Below are 13,935 nucleotides of genomic sequence, written 5' to 3' on the forward strand. Positions count from 1 at the left end.
CGTCTGCATTGTTTGCACAGGCGACTGCACTGAAGTGGCTGTTGGTAATTGCTGGCTTTGTTTTGACATTTCTGAAATTTTTCTGTGAAAATCCATTTATTTCTGAGTTGGTCATTTCTGGTGCAGGCCGAGTGATTGTTTCATTAACAGTAGAGCATTTTACTTTGGCACTTCAGAAGAATAAAAGCTTTCCTTTAGCACTTTCATCTATTTTTCCAAACATAGGTGTCACATTATCCAAATGAGTCTAAAGCAAGGATTCCCAAACTGTTCCATCCCGTGGCCCTCCAAAGAGCTCTAATCCCTGGTTGCAGACAATGCTGCAAAATAAGTCTAAGTCATCAACTTTTAGAATGTCTTTTATTCACCTTTCAATAATTATTAGATTCATTTAGCATAACGCTGCCTCATGACTTTTGATTGTAGAAGGTCATGACTTTTGAAGCAGAAAATTTTATCACCTGATAATATATGATGACAGATAATACAATTGTTTTAACAATGCCCTCTTTTGATCATAAGAAAATATGTGATATTTTATGTAAATCAGATCAGATTTTATTTTATTTCGACAGTTCTTATGGGTTTTTGCAGCAGACGGCTCCGTTGGTTTCGTTTGTCAGTAACTTTTCCATTTCGAGTTTGCTACGTTAGCTTCAGAAGCTAAGTGAGCTTAATGAATTTGACTGGCAGCCAGTTAGAAAATGAGCATCTGAAGTAACATTTAAATAAATTATAAAAAAAAAGGACTGAATAACAGAAAACAAAAATTATATTGAAAGATTTAAGAATAAATTTATGAAGTTAATTTTAATTTCTCATCTTGCTTCCCTCTTTCTGAGGCTCACCACACCGCCCCCTTGTGGCCACTGATCCAGAGGGTATCGTCCATGTGAGACCCTGTTCCAAAAAGAACAAAAACAACAACCAGCGGGGTTGTTTTACAAGAGATGCCAAGCGACTACATGCGCCTCTGCCTTGTATCCCCTCTAGCTGTGCATTTCCCATTCTGCTGCTGGATTAATGGAGCAATTGATCAACAGTAGACTTGTGTATCCAAGAAAGCAGCTGATCAGTCACCTACAGCAGGGGCCGACACAGGAGCACCAATCAGCGGCGCTGCAGCCGCAGTGATTGCAGACGCACGGCTGGTCCAAGCGCTGGGCGAGCCATCACTGACTCCACACCTCCTATTGGCAGCCTGACAGTGACAGGAGGAGGAAGGAGAGCAGTGCGGCACAAAGGAGGCTGAAGATAGGCTCAACAAGGCAGAAAAGAAAAACACAACAACAAAAACACAGGCGTAAACCGGAATCGTACAGCTGAGAGCATAAACTTCCCATCAATACAACCACCTACACTTGAAGAGACATCCTGGTTTATTGAACAGATTGATAGATTTTCAGTTTCCTCTAGTAATAGAGGTAGATACAGCAGCAGATGGTTGGATTTCAATTGGCTGACGTGTCAACGCTGTCCCTTTAACTCCAACATGCAATCCTCCCAATTACGTGTCTCTCATGGTAAATAACAGATTTAAAGAGGAGAAAATGTGACTCACGCAGCGGCTCACGGTCGCCTCAAATAACATCAGAGAGCCGTTTTAGATATCCTCCCCCAGGGCCCCCTCCCATTATAATGACAAGCTTAGAAGAATGTGGATGGTAAACAGCAGGCACAAAGTGTTTGGAGGGGAAAGGGATAGAAAAACAAAACATTATTTGTAGTCATACAAGAAACATTATTTCAATGAACAGACTTCGAAAAATTATTAAAGGATGCAAATCTGGTCACAGATGGGTTCTGTGTTTCAGAGATGAATGTGTTAGATGTGAAATGTGTCTATCAACCATAGATCTAGAGCAAAAGACCTTGTGAATCTGTTGGTAAGAGAGTCCTGTGTTGGCTTGGGACTAAGGATTTGGAGTCAGGACCTTCAGTCTGATGAAACTAAACCTGAAGTGTGATGACTATACTGAACTTTGGTTTATAAAGTCTAATGACTGGGCTTAGTGTAGTTTTTTTTTTATCATTCTTATTATGGACTTTGTGTGGAATAAGTAAGGTCATCTGCCAGAGTTGAAAACAAACAGCACATTTTCTTACTGTAACTTGCAGAGACGTTAGTTGTCACAGACTGTCTTGAAAGTCCTTTGTACTTCTTCTGCCCTTGTGTCAACATGTTGACTGTGTGGCAGAGCATTGCTCTTTGAGGAGAACACCGTGGGTTACCATCTTTTGCTCTCATTTTGTACAGGATCTTTAATAAATCTGAAAGATTTTTACCTATGCGGCATTTAAAGAAACTAACATTTACAATCTGATTGTGTGAGTTTAATCTATTCATTGTGATTGAGCTTGGGTTTTGTCCATTAACAGATCTCTGCAAATGATAACTAAATATCATTGATTGCATTAACCTCTGCCCCCTCTTTAAATAAAATTACATTTTGCATGGACTTGCAATTTTCACCAATCAATGCTGCTTTTCCGCAAATCTGACCAATCACCTTTCAGGTTTTCAGTATTTCCTTCTTTGCTGAGCAATCACTGCAACTCGGTTGAATTTTTATCTGTCCTCCTAGCTCCCGTCTAATTTAACTTCTGATGTCTTTAAACGCACCACGAGAGTAAACATGCTGACGCCGGTTACACCTGTGAATCGGATCACCTGTCCTGTCATGGTCAGCAGCTAAGCAGAGCCAAAAAGCAAAATACAAACCATGTAAATTGAGCAATCCTGCTCCTGATGATGATTAATCCATGCCAGTTTATAATTAAACTAGTTAACAAGACTACTGATGTTGTTGTTTCCTATTTGTTATGTGCTAGCCAATGCATGAATAAATCAAATCGTCTTTAATTTCTCTACAGAAGTTGTGCTCACTGTTGCTTTCCACATATTCACAATCTATATTTTTTGTCACAATAGAAAAAGCAAAGAGTCAGGAGACATTAGACCAGAGGCAGCAGCATGATGATGATGCAGGGTCTTCTCAAGTAAGGAGGGATTATAACTTGACAAAAAAGTAAGATTATGTGCACTAATTTAAACTTTTTGTAAGACTACGTTATGGCACAAATAAAGCTTTTAAAAAATTGCAACTTTGATCATAATTTTTTGGAAAAGAGGCCAAAAAAATCTGTAATTTTGGGCCACAACAATCCCAAAAAACAATGTCAACGTCCTGGGGGACTGCACAGTGACAACACAGAGATCAGCATGTTGAAACATTCAATCAATGCAGGAAGTGGTTTAACCAGTTTATTGTATTCAGCTTGAAAGCACATCTTCCACTCAGTGCACAATGGACTGAAGTAATGCAATGTAATGTAACTAACAATGATATAGCAGAGGAGAGAGGCGTCAAGTTGCAAAGTTGATGCGTTTTAGTCTGGGATTGTCTGGGTTTTCTTTTTTGCAGTCAGTCATAAAGTTGGAGAAGCAGGAGATGCTGGATGGTTAATTTGCTGACAGAGGTTCTACTTTAAAATATACACTGACGTCAGTGTATGTTTATATTTTTGTTGCCATAAACACAGACACTGAAGGCAGAAAATTCTTCAGGAATGTCTGTTAGAAATTTGCTGAGGGTGTTTATGAAACAAGGGTGAACAGAAGGCAATCCTTCTGAAACCCTGGGTTTGTAAGTGAATGCAGTGTTTTCTAGAAAAGGGAATTATGGTTGCACTATGTACATAAATACATTTATTTTGAACTGGGAATACATAGAAAACAAATACATGCATAAACAACATTTAAAGGAAGAAAACTGCAACAAAACAACACCAGCTGACTCCTAAATCAAGTAAGTGAGACACAAAAAACATCCAGAGAAAAACAAAAAACGAATTTTCAGATGTGATGTAAAGCCTGAAGTCTTGATTCCTAGAGGAAGACTGCCTTGAGCTGAGGACAACAAACACACAGTTCAATCATCCTCTAAGGTAGGAAGAAAAGACAAAGAACAAGACCTTGATCAAAAGAGCTTAGAAGTCAAGTAGGCTTGGAAGTTGACTAATGCATATTAAAGCTTGATTGTGAAATGCTCTGGTAACAGATTCTTGGCTTGGACATAAATAAATAATATACTGCTTTTCAAGTTTCATGTGGAAGTGAACAATATATTTATTATAAGGAGACCAGAGGGGGTAGGTTCCATTGTTTAGCTTTGGAAAGAATTATGTTTTTCAAATAGCAATGAAAAGAACTTAAAGAGTAATTCAAAATCTTTACTAAAATGGTTGAGTCATCTAGGTGCCAGATTCAGCCTGATGATGATTAAGTGCCATAATTCAAGCTTAGTTTGCTTCAGTTTATTTCTTTCCAATTTACAGCAAGCATCAAATCTCAAGGCAGTTTAAAGGGCAAACAGAAACTGTGTATTTACTATTAGAATCCAATTCACTGTATTTTCTGAGAGTCTGGTGGACTTGGTTCGATTGGGAACCAAAATTGCAACATTTGTTTGCAACAGATCCTTGAAGACATTTATAATTTGATGTTCCTAAAACAATGTAAAGGAACAAGTTGAAAGAAGATTAAACACAAAGCAAACCCATTTGTCCCAGTTCAAATAAGATGATTTATATTAACATTTCAGTGTGGACATAGTTTGTTTTTACTGTATGCTATCAATTGAAGCGACAGTTTCTGGGACCTGCATCAGACTTTTCAAAAACATCTACAGTTAGAGCATGGTGAGAGAATTGAAGAATAAATGGCTGTAGTATTGAAAGTAAACCTCCATGAAGAATCACATTTACTGATTCCATGATTTAATAAAGAACAATCAGTTACAGTCAGAGCCCATTCTCATTCAGCAGACCGAAGTCTGACCCTACACGTTGAGTGAAAGATGTAAAGAAATGACCAAAACTGCAGGTGCATCTGTGTTTGGGTTTCACTTCAGTAGCATCAGAGACACTCCTCACCCATTCTGTTTGCCGTAGCATCGCTCCTCCTCTCTCCTCCTCTCTCCTCCTCTCTCCTCCTCTCTCCTCCTCTCTCCTCCACCTTTCCCGCTTCCAGACTCCCAGACTTGGCAGATACCCTCAGCTCTGCTCGCTGCTCCGACCCAGCCCTTCAGTGGACTCTGCCATTTGATCCATGTTGAGGATGATTCACGCTCTTCGTTCTAGGGAGCGAGAGCGGCAGCTGAATTCCACTCTCTCACCTCTCGTCATCCATTATTCAGCATTTGCACCTTCATGTTCTTCCTCTTCCTCCTCCTCTCCCCCACCCAACGTCTCCCCTCCTCTCAAAGCTTCTGCTGCTGTACATCAACATCTGCACTCCAGCACAACATCCACAACCTGGAGCGCCAGTCGTCTGTAAATCCCCACACGCACCCAACACACCCCCTGCATATGCAACTGTTTGTAGGTGAGAGCAAAACTAAGAACGACTTCGCTTTCACACAATTTTGTTGTGCAAAACATGCTGCAGCTCTGTGCATCTTGTGGATGATCCTCTGCCATCCCACTGAATATTGAGCCTTTTATGATTTCTTCTTTTATTTTGTTTTTTGTTGCAGAGACTTGGCGATGCAGTTGCTATGGCAGCTTAGAGAACAAGATGAAAAAGAAGGAACATGGCTGGTGGTCTTAAGACGTGAAGGGGGAGCATTAGAAATTGTTAGAGCATTAGTTGTTGGCATGCAATAAAGTTTAACATCCTACTGAGAGTTGCTATTCCTGCTAGCTCCCAGTGCGCGCACAGACAAAAATCAGGTATTCTACAGTCTGCTCTACTTTTACCAACTCATAAAGAGAATCAGTGAAGCTTATCATGAGAGTTCAGTCACTGGATTCTTGGTAGTTCTCAAAGGGATTGTTTGGTCAAACAGAAACACTCTTAAATTATGATTGCGAGTAGCTTTTTAGTGGATTTTGTTGATGAGAAGAGAAGCTTCAATATCAACATATTAATTTATTCCACAAGTTAGCTTTTAGCTTTTTGTGTTTCCTCTTTAGAATGAGTTAACGCATGGAGTATTTCTACTACAGACATTCTGGTGTAACATGCACATGTCTAGTCCATTTCCCAGGCGCGTCAACTGATTCGATGCACATCTGAGTAGATCTTTGGTTCTGTTCTGTCACATAATGCAGCCGATGTCGAGAATACCAGTTGATGAAACAATAAAAGTGAAGATAGGGAAAGGGGGAAAATGGAAAAGATTAGAAGAAACAGTATGAATGAGATTTGTTGGATCAATGAATGATTTTAAAAGACCTCAAAGCATAAAACATTTTCACACAATGTAAAGAAAATTTAAAACAGACGAGGAAAAGTCATTGATGTCATCAGTCTGGAAGGGGTTGAAATGCTATTTCTAAAACTTTGGCACTGCAGTGAACCACAGTGAGATCCATTACCCACAAATGGAGAAAACATAAAACAGTGATGACCTTCAAAACTGACGACTCATCCAGGACGTCACCAAGGAACCCAGAACAATATCTAAAGCACTGCAGGGCTCATGTGACTCAATAAGGTCAGTGTTGATGATTCAACGATAAGAAAGAAAAACTGGGCAAAAATGACATTACAAAGTCCCAAGGCCAATAAAAAGCCTTGGGACCACCGCTGATTAAAAATAAGGCAAAAGTGGCAAATTTATGTAGTGGTATGTCTGGTGTAAAACTAAAACAGCTCTTTAAAATAGAACTACATACTGAATATCTAATGTCATTGTGTTAGTGTGATGGCATTGGGCTGCTTTGCTACATCGGAACATTCTCTGAAACTACATATACTCACTCAGATTAGCATTGGCTAATTTAAATTTTTGTTTGGTGACCAGAAACAGTACAGTGAATGTAACTGGAAAGTGAAAACATATGAAATCTGCAAAGTAACACACTTACCACAGTGCTGAATAGCAGTTTTACATTTAGCTTCAAATATTTATGAGTCCACCAGTCTTCAAATCCTTTGTGAATGAAGCATGACATCTTTGACAAACTCAGTTGTTGACACTGTTGTCTTTTCTTGAATGTTTACAATAATTTCTGGAGGCCTGAGGACTCTGAAAGAAGGGCAGTTTGTTTGGCTGTTGACTTATAGAGGTCAAGATTGTTGGAGACTGAAGGAACAAAAGACTCTAAAAGCCTTCTGGGATAGAAAGAGCAACAGAACCTAATTTGATGATACAAGAAATCCAGAACACGTCACATGAAGCAGACAGACAAACTGTGTTTGAGGATAAGAATGTACTCACCAAGGCCGGTGAAACACAAGTGGTCTCAATGAAGATAACAGCAAGAGGAGAACAGCAGCAGAAATAAAACCAGCAGTAACAATCCCTCCAACGTAAAACAACGTAAAAAAGAAAAAGGTTAATTCTGGGAAATTACAGAGCACAGTTAAAACCATGAAAACAACTCAAAACTAGACACCCAAAGGTAAACAGGATAGAGTAAACAAGAAGCAAATTTCTGCATGGGGAGAACAAACAGCACATTCACTGTGGGGCTCTGCAAGGATTACTATTGTTTAAATGTATTATTTAGACGTCAGAATCTTCAACCCGACTGCTTAAGAAGGGTGTGATGCAACGCAGCTGCTCAACATTTGTGAAAGCTGAGCAAACACACAACAAAATTATGCACAAACAGCACTGCAAAGTAACACACTTATCACAGTGCTGAATAGCAGTTTTACAACATGTTTATGTGTTGAAAAGACAGTACTGTCAAGCAGGAGTTTGAACCAGTTGAGAAGCAGTATCTTAAGTGTTATGGGGAATGACTTTACACTTTGAGACAATTTTGGCTTTAACCTACAACACAGTAACAGGAAAGGAAGCTCTAACTGTGCCAGGGTAGTTAAAAGATCAGTATTATACTTTTATATTGTTAGGTTAGAAAAAGTTATGTGTAGGTTTCCCGCCGTCCAGCAGAGGGCGCAGTTGGACATCATTACGCGGAGCCAGAAGGAAAAGATGGCGGGGTCTTACGCGGAACAGAAAAAAGAAACGGTCCGAACAAGAGTCTTGTGCGGATTGTAAAATGCACATTGTGTTACTATAAACAACAAGCTCCTTAAGTTTCACCTTATAACTCAGCCGAGCATCGCCAACAAAAAATTACTGATTTACTATGAAGGTGAGGATGACAGAATGCGGAGGCATAATCGAGAAAAACGGAAAAAAGATGATGGGTTTTACTACTTGTGAGTAAATACATTTAATGGATTGAAGTTTTAACATTCAGATGGCATTTCTGTATTAACGTCTCTCTGTTCATGGGGAATTAAGAGTTACCACATTGTTCTGAGTTTATTCAGTCGGAATATAACACGGGTGACAAAGTATGAAATGGTAATGGTTTTTAAAAAAATAAATTAAGTATATCATAAAAAATGCAGCCCTTTATCTTATGTAAAAAACGGCCCGACTTCTTGAAATCATTAAAATGGCCATTTGTGACCACTTATCAATTAATTGTGGATTGATAAGACCAATTAACTATAGATTAACTCTAATCGATAACTCCAATACTTAGGGGGGGGGGAAAAAATCTGTTCTGCGGTTTACAATGTCATTTATGACTTTTAAATAGTCTGCTTAATTTGTAAAGATTATTGTCAAAGTTTTCTTGCTGGGACTATAAAATAAATTTGCTGTGTAAAATTCATTGTTTGGATTCAAACTGGAAACACAACAAAATCATCCTGATACAATATACAAGGATGCATGTAATCTATATTTAAAAAAATATATTGTCCAACATACAGCAGAATTTTGTTGGGATTTTGATTGAAACACTAAGAATGAAACATGGTTTTAATTTTTTTTATACCAATATGAAATGTCTGCTCTTTGTATTTAGTTTCCCTAATAATAAGAAAAAAGGTTTCATTGCCATAACTGTGGTTTAAAGGATGAGTTTTTAACCAATCATTCACTTCCGAATTTTTCCTTTATTATGAATAAAAAAAACCCAAAAACTTTTACTATGCGCTGCACCCTATTACATATGATTTATGGAAACAAAGATAATAAAACCGAGCAGACGTTTGTTTTGTTTTTAAACGAATAATGTAATGAGAAACTGACCCAAAAAGAAATTTGAAACGAAAAACCTTGTACTCAGTTGCAGTTCACATTAAGCGATTTTTCTACAAAAACATTGAAAAAATAAGCACATTAAAATGCTATTTTTGCATGATTTTATAACAACAACATCACATTCAGGAACAAAATTCATAAGCTTAGTCAGACAAACACAATGCTGCTCCTGAATAGGGTCATTAACACCGGATGGTTTCCATCTGGGTTGCAGAGTTAACAGGATTTCATTGTTGCACTTTCCTTATAGCTGTTGATTAAAAATGCCTCCAGCAGATAGGTGTGATTGCCCAGCTGCTACCCAACATTGGGATACAAGCAGCATAATGGTGGAGATAGTAAATTAATTTTACATCCCTGATTGAACCTTGCTGGACATATGGCTTCAGTGAGAGTAAAATGAGGCATTTGTCTTTAAATGGCCTACAGTATAACTCTTTACAATCCCAATAATATATTTCTGGAGCTGCATTTGCAGACGAGATGTTACTTTATTAAAGGTTAAGAGGAGAACAAATATTAATTAGCCTACTGATGGCAATATTTGGACTTTATCATTCGAAACAATTTTTGCTTGATAAAAGCTTTAAAAATGTTTAGTATCTCAGTTTGAATCTTCCAAACAAGATAAGAAAAGTTCTCTTTACTTCAAGCAGTTTGGAGATATTGATCCAAAACCCGTGATAATCCAGTTTCAGTGTCTTTTTCAGTAAGTTTTTTTCAATATTCCTATTTGTAAACATATGCTTTTTTGCACAGAAAGGAGGTTATACAGTAGATCAAAACCATAAACCTTCAATATATTGAACAGAGTGATGGCAGAAAAGAGAAGCAGATTTGCTTCTCACCTTTTAAGCTTCTGCAACTTTAAAAGCAGATTAAAAAGAAAAAAAGTCTCCCTGGGGAGCATCTTTGCACAGAGTCGTCTGCGTGTGAGAAGTGCCCTTTAAAACGCTACTTTGATGGCATTTCTTCATCGTTAGTCAGCTGCAGGTGAAAAGACAGTAAAGCTGCATGAGATGGGGATGTAAAAAAACGTAGTTGTAGGCAAACCTGAAAGGTGACTCCACTTCGTAAAATCCTCCACAGGTTGAGTTTCATTATTCATGTGTTTGTTGGCTGTATTTTAAAAGCTGTAACCATCTGCTTAGCAATTACCAACAGTTTCTTCTACTCCTTTGTGCTGTAGAGAGTTGTGCTGTATTTGCTTCACATCACCAGTTTCGCCACCCCTGCCAGAGAACACATTTCCCTCAGCATGATGCAGCCACCACCAATCTCCTGTCTGCTCAGGTAACCAAATGACATTACCTTTTTGTGAGAGATGGCAGGTCCTTCTACACCATAATTTCCTGTTCCTTGTGACAAATTAGTAATTTTGTAAATATTTTACTGTAAATTAGTGGATAAATATATTTTACAAACACTTTTGATAGTCAATGAAATATTTGACTGTGCTGGGAACGTAGAGGGAAACCAGCCTCATGGAATCAGGGACAATATGGCTCATCACCAGGGCACCGTTCCACCAGGGGGCAGCAGAAGCAAAAGGTTTTTTTAAAGGTCAACTCCCACCTATTTGTGATTCAGTATAAATGGATTTTCCTGTGGAACATAACATAACTCCAAAATATTTGCAGGAATTCTTCACATTCACAGATTTTTTTTTCACAGAGCATATCCAAAATAATTGAATAAGACACATCGTGGAAGCTGAAATACCACTGTGCAATGCTACGTGACACGCTACTGGCTACCATATTGTCAACTTACTAAAATAATGGCAGAAGTATCTTTTTTTTGTTAAAATAGATTTTTTCCCTAAATAATCTTTTAGCAAAAATGACTTGGACCATTATTTTAGAAAGATGACGATATGCAGAGCTGCCATTCGACTCTACACATTTGCTTCTGCTGTAGGGCCATGATAGTTTCAAATGTGTGTAATAATATTGCATATTGAGCATATGTGTTGTTTAAAATATTAAAATAGGTATTTATAGTAAGTCTCACGTATTCACAGATTTTACCCATACTGAAGTCTACTGTATGCATCTTTAGCCAATGTTAAGCTGCCATTTGCTTGTGTTGTCAACAGTCTAAGCATCGTATGACAACGTGGCCAAGCTTAGTAGTCAAACTGAATTTGTCTGATTTGAGGTTTTCAATTTGCTTCAGTCTGAAGGGATTTTTCACAGTTTTTGTTAAGGACTGTGTGTCAAACCTGAACTGTTTTAAAGAAAACTGAGACCACGACTAGTCTAAATAATTAATAAAAACTAGACTTGTCTTTTATTAAAAGAGCAAAAAAAAAAAGGTTAAATTAGTCTAATAGATTATTTCCCAGGGTGGGTTTTCCAGATCCACTATTCTGTATATTTTTGATACTTTCTTGTTACATAGCTACACCTTAAATTGATAGCACTTAAAAAGCTCCTGCCAAAGGAGATGACTAAGGAGGTAATAAGGTTTTGGAAAAGTAATACACCACAATCATACAGAACATTTGATCCTTAAGATAAGAGCTGGCTTTGAAATTTTCAGAGGACTGAGTGGTGGAAACTAGAAGCCAGGTGCATTGCATTTAACACTCCACTTATCTGAGAGCAGGAGTGCCTCCTAATTATGTGTTGAACATTCCCAGTTTCATTTCACATAGTTGAAGACCAATAGGTACACTGGGTTTCAATTTTAATCAATCTTTATTATGAAATGTCTGTTTTATATCTAGAAAGCATTGTGAGCCTTAAGATCTACAGCAATAAGCAACCTCCAAAGATTCCATCCATCCATCCATTTTCTTACACCCTTCTTCCCTAATGGGGTTGGGAGGGTTGCTGGTTCCTCTCCAGCTGCGTCCCGGGCGAGAGGCAGGGTCACCCTGGACAGGTCGCCAGTCTGTCGCAGGGCAACACAGAGACACACAAGACAAACAACCATGCACACGCACACTCACACCAATTTAGAGAGACCAATTAACCTGACAGTCATGTTTTTGGACTGTGGAAGGAAGCTGGAGAACCCGGAGAGAACCCACCATGCACAGGGAGAACATGCAAACTCCATGCAGAAAGACCCCGGTCCGGGAATCAAACCCAGGACCGTCTTGCTGCAAGGCAACAGCTCTACCAACTGCTCCACTGTGCAGCCCCCAAAGATTCCTTTTGCAGTTAAATAAAAAAATAAAAAAATTACTTATCTGACACATTATGATTCATTGAAAGAATTATGGGGTTTATGGCGCTAAACATTGATTTTAGCCTTTAATAACAACATCTAAACAGGTTGTAGACTCCAAAAACCAAAATTGTGTTTAATACAATATGCAGAGCGAAAGCGCTGCATACACACCTGGAACACAGCATCGCATTAACTAGAGTGGAGATAAAACTGCAGGCTGAAGTACTGCAGACTGATTAGGTAAGTGGAAACAGGTGTACTCACCAGAAACAAGGAGCAGATGTAATAAGAGGCAATCTGAAGACAAGACCACAGTAACTCAGACCTCCAGATGTAAGAGACAAACAAATTAAAATAAACACGTTTTAAATAAAATTAAAGGATAAAAAGAAGTTTTAACAATGAAGTGCAATAAGCTTTCTTTAATGGACTTTTCAGTCAGACAGATAATCATTTCTAGATTTTGTAACACATAAATCCAGATAATGTAAAGCTCAGGCATCCTGTGTGCTTCCTTTACCAAAATGAACATGAAGAAGGTGCTTACCCCAACCTTTAAGACATGAAGACCTCCATGATAAAACCTGACAGCATGAGGTGATTTTTATGTTCACTGTAGACTTGCTGCACCGGTGAGATAAAGTCTCAGTTTAAGCTGGCTCAGATTCTAAATTAGCTCCCAATCTAATAACGTCTTCCATTATTTCTTTCCACCACATGAGAGAAGTCATTATCCAGTATCGCCACAGTTTGTCAGCAACATTGCCAGCATTAGCAGTTTGGGTATAAGTTAAGGTAGGGGCTTTGCAGCTATCGGTTTGCTTTTTAAATTATTGAAGGGAAAAAAAAGACCCATGGTGGCATTTTCCGACCTTATGGTTTGGTAACACGGCATCAGAGTGCAAATGACAAACTGCAGCAGTTTCATTGTGTGTATGACCTAATTTTATCATAATCCTCCCAAGCACTCACCCAGTTCCCAAAAGGCACAGTGGAATAACAACATTTGAGAGCATGGTAATTGAAAGGCAGCCACGTTTAAGGTGAAACTGCAAAAACTGCTCATCTTAAGCCAGTTTTTTCAGCTGTCTTCAGTCGTTGAGTCTCCTGAATGCAAGTGATGAATGTTACTTGTTTCCAAGGCAGTTTGACTTGTATAGAGTTCTTTGGATCGATTGGAGTCTTGAAGTAAGCAGAGTGGCTTGCCTTGCTTTCAAGGTATTGACACAGAAAACAAATTGCTGCATTGTGAAAGAGAAGCTCATTTCCACATCAGAGGGGTACACATCTGACTCGCTGGAACTGGGTACTTTGCTTAAATTTACTCTGCTCTGGGTCTCTCACTGCATAGAATGAAAAGTCGTGTAAATTTTTGGGGGACGATCCGGTACAACAGAAAATCTTTACCAAGACTTACTGTTAGAAGTTGTGCTACAAGAAAAAAGACCTATGTTAGTGTAGATATGGAATCATATTTACAACCTACTCTAAAACATTTTTTTTAGATTTTATCCAAAGCGGGATTTCCAGGTGGTGAAGGAATAGTTTGAAGTTTTTCAGATAGTTGGTATCAAAGCAGCAGTTAACCCTTTTAAAGACATACTTTGAATATGTAAGTGGTTTTCTTGAGGTCACATGGCCTTAGCAAAAATGAAGAAAACTTGCTGGGGTTATTTTC

General features: G+C 38.4%; 1 protein-coding gene across 3 annotated transcripts in view; it reads left to right on the forward strand.

Moving 5' to 3' along the window:
* Positions 1 to 7,970: 7,970 nt before the first annotated feature.
* The window catches only part of LOC122824250 (cadherin-18), a 199,553-nt gene continuing 193,588 nt past the window's right edge, over positions 7,971 to 13,935 (forward strand). For all 3 annotated transcript variants that reach the window (XM_044104627.1, XM_044104625.1, XM_044104626.1), the window contains exons 1-2: positions 7,971 to 8,179; positions 10,267 to 10,370. The gene's annotated coding sequence lies outside the window, so the exon portion shown is untranslated. The remainder of the gene's footprint in view (positions 8,180 to 10,266; positions 10,371 to 13,935) is intronic.

Source organism: Gambusia affinis, linkage group LG21 (genome assembly GCF_019740435.1).
Source record: "Gambusia affinis linkage group LG21, SWU_Gaff_1.0, whole genome shotgun sequence".
Taxonomy (NCBI): Eukaryota; Metazoa; Chordata; class Actinopteri; order Cyprinodontiformes; family Poeciliidae; genus Gambusia; species Gambusia affinis.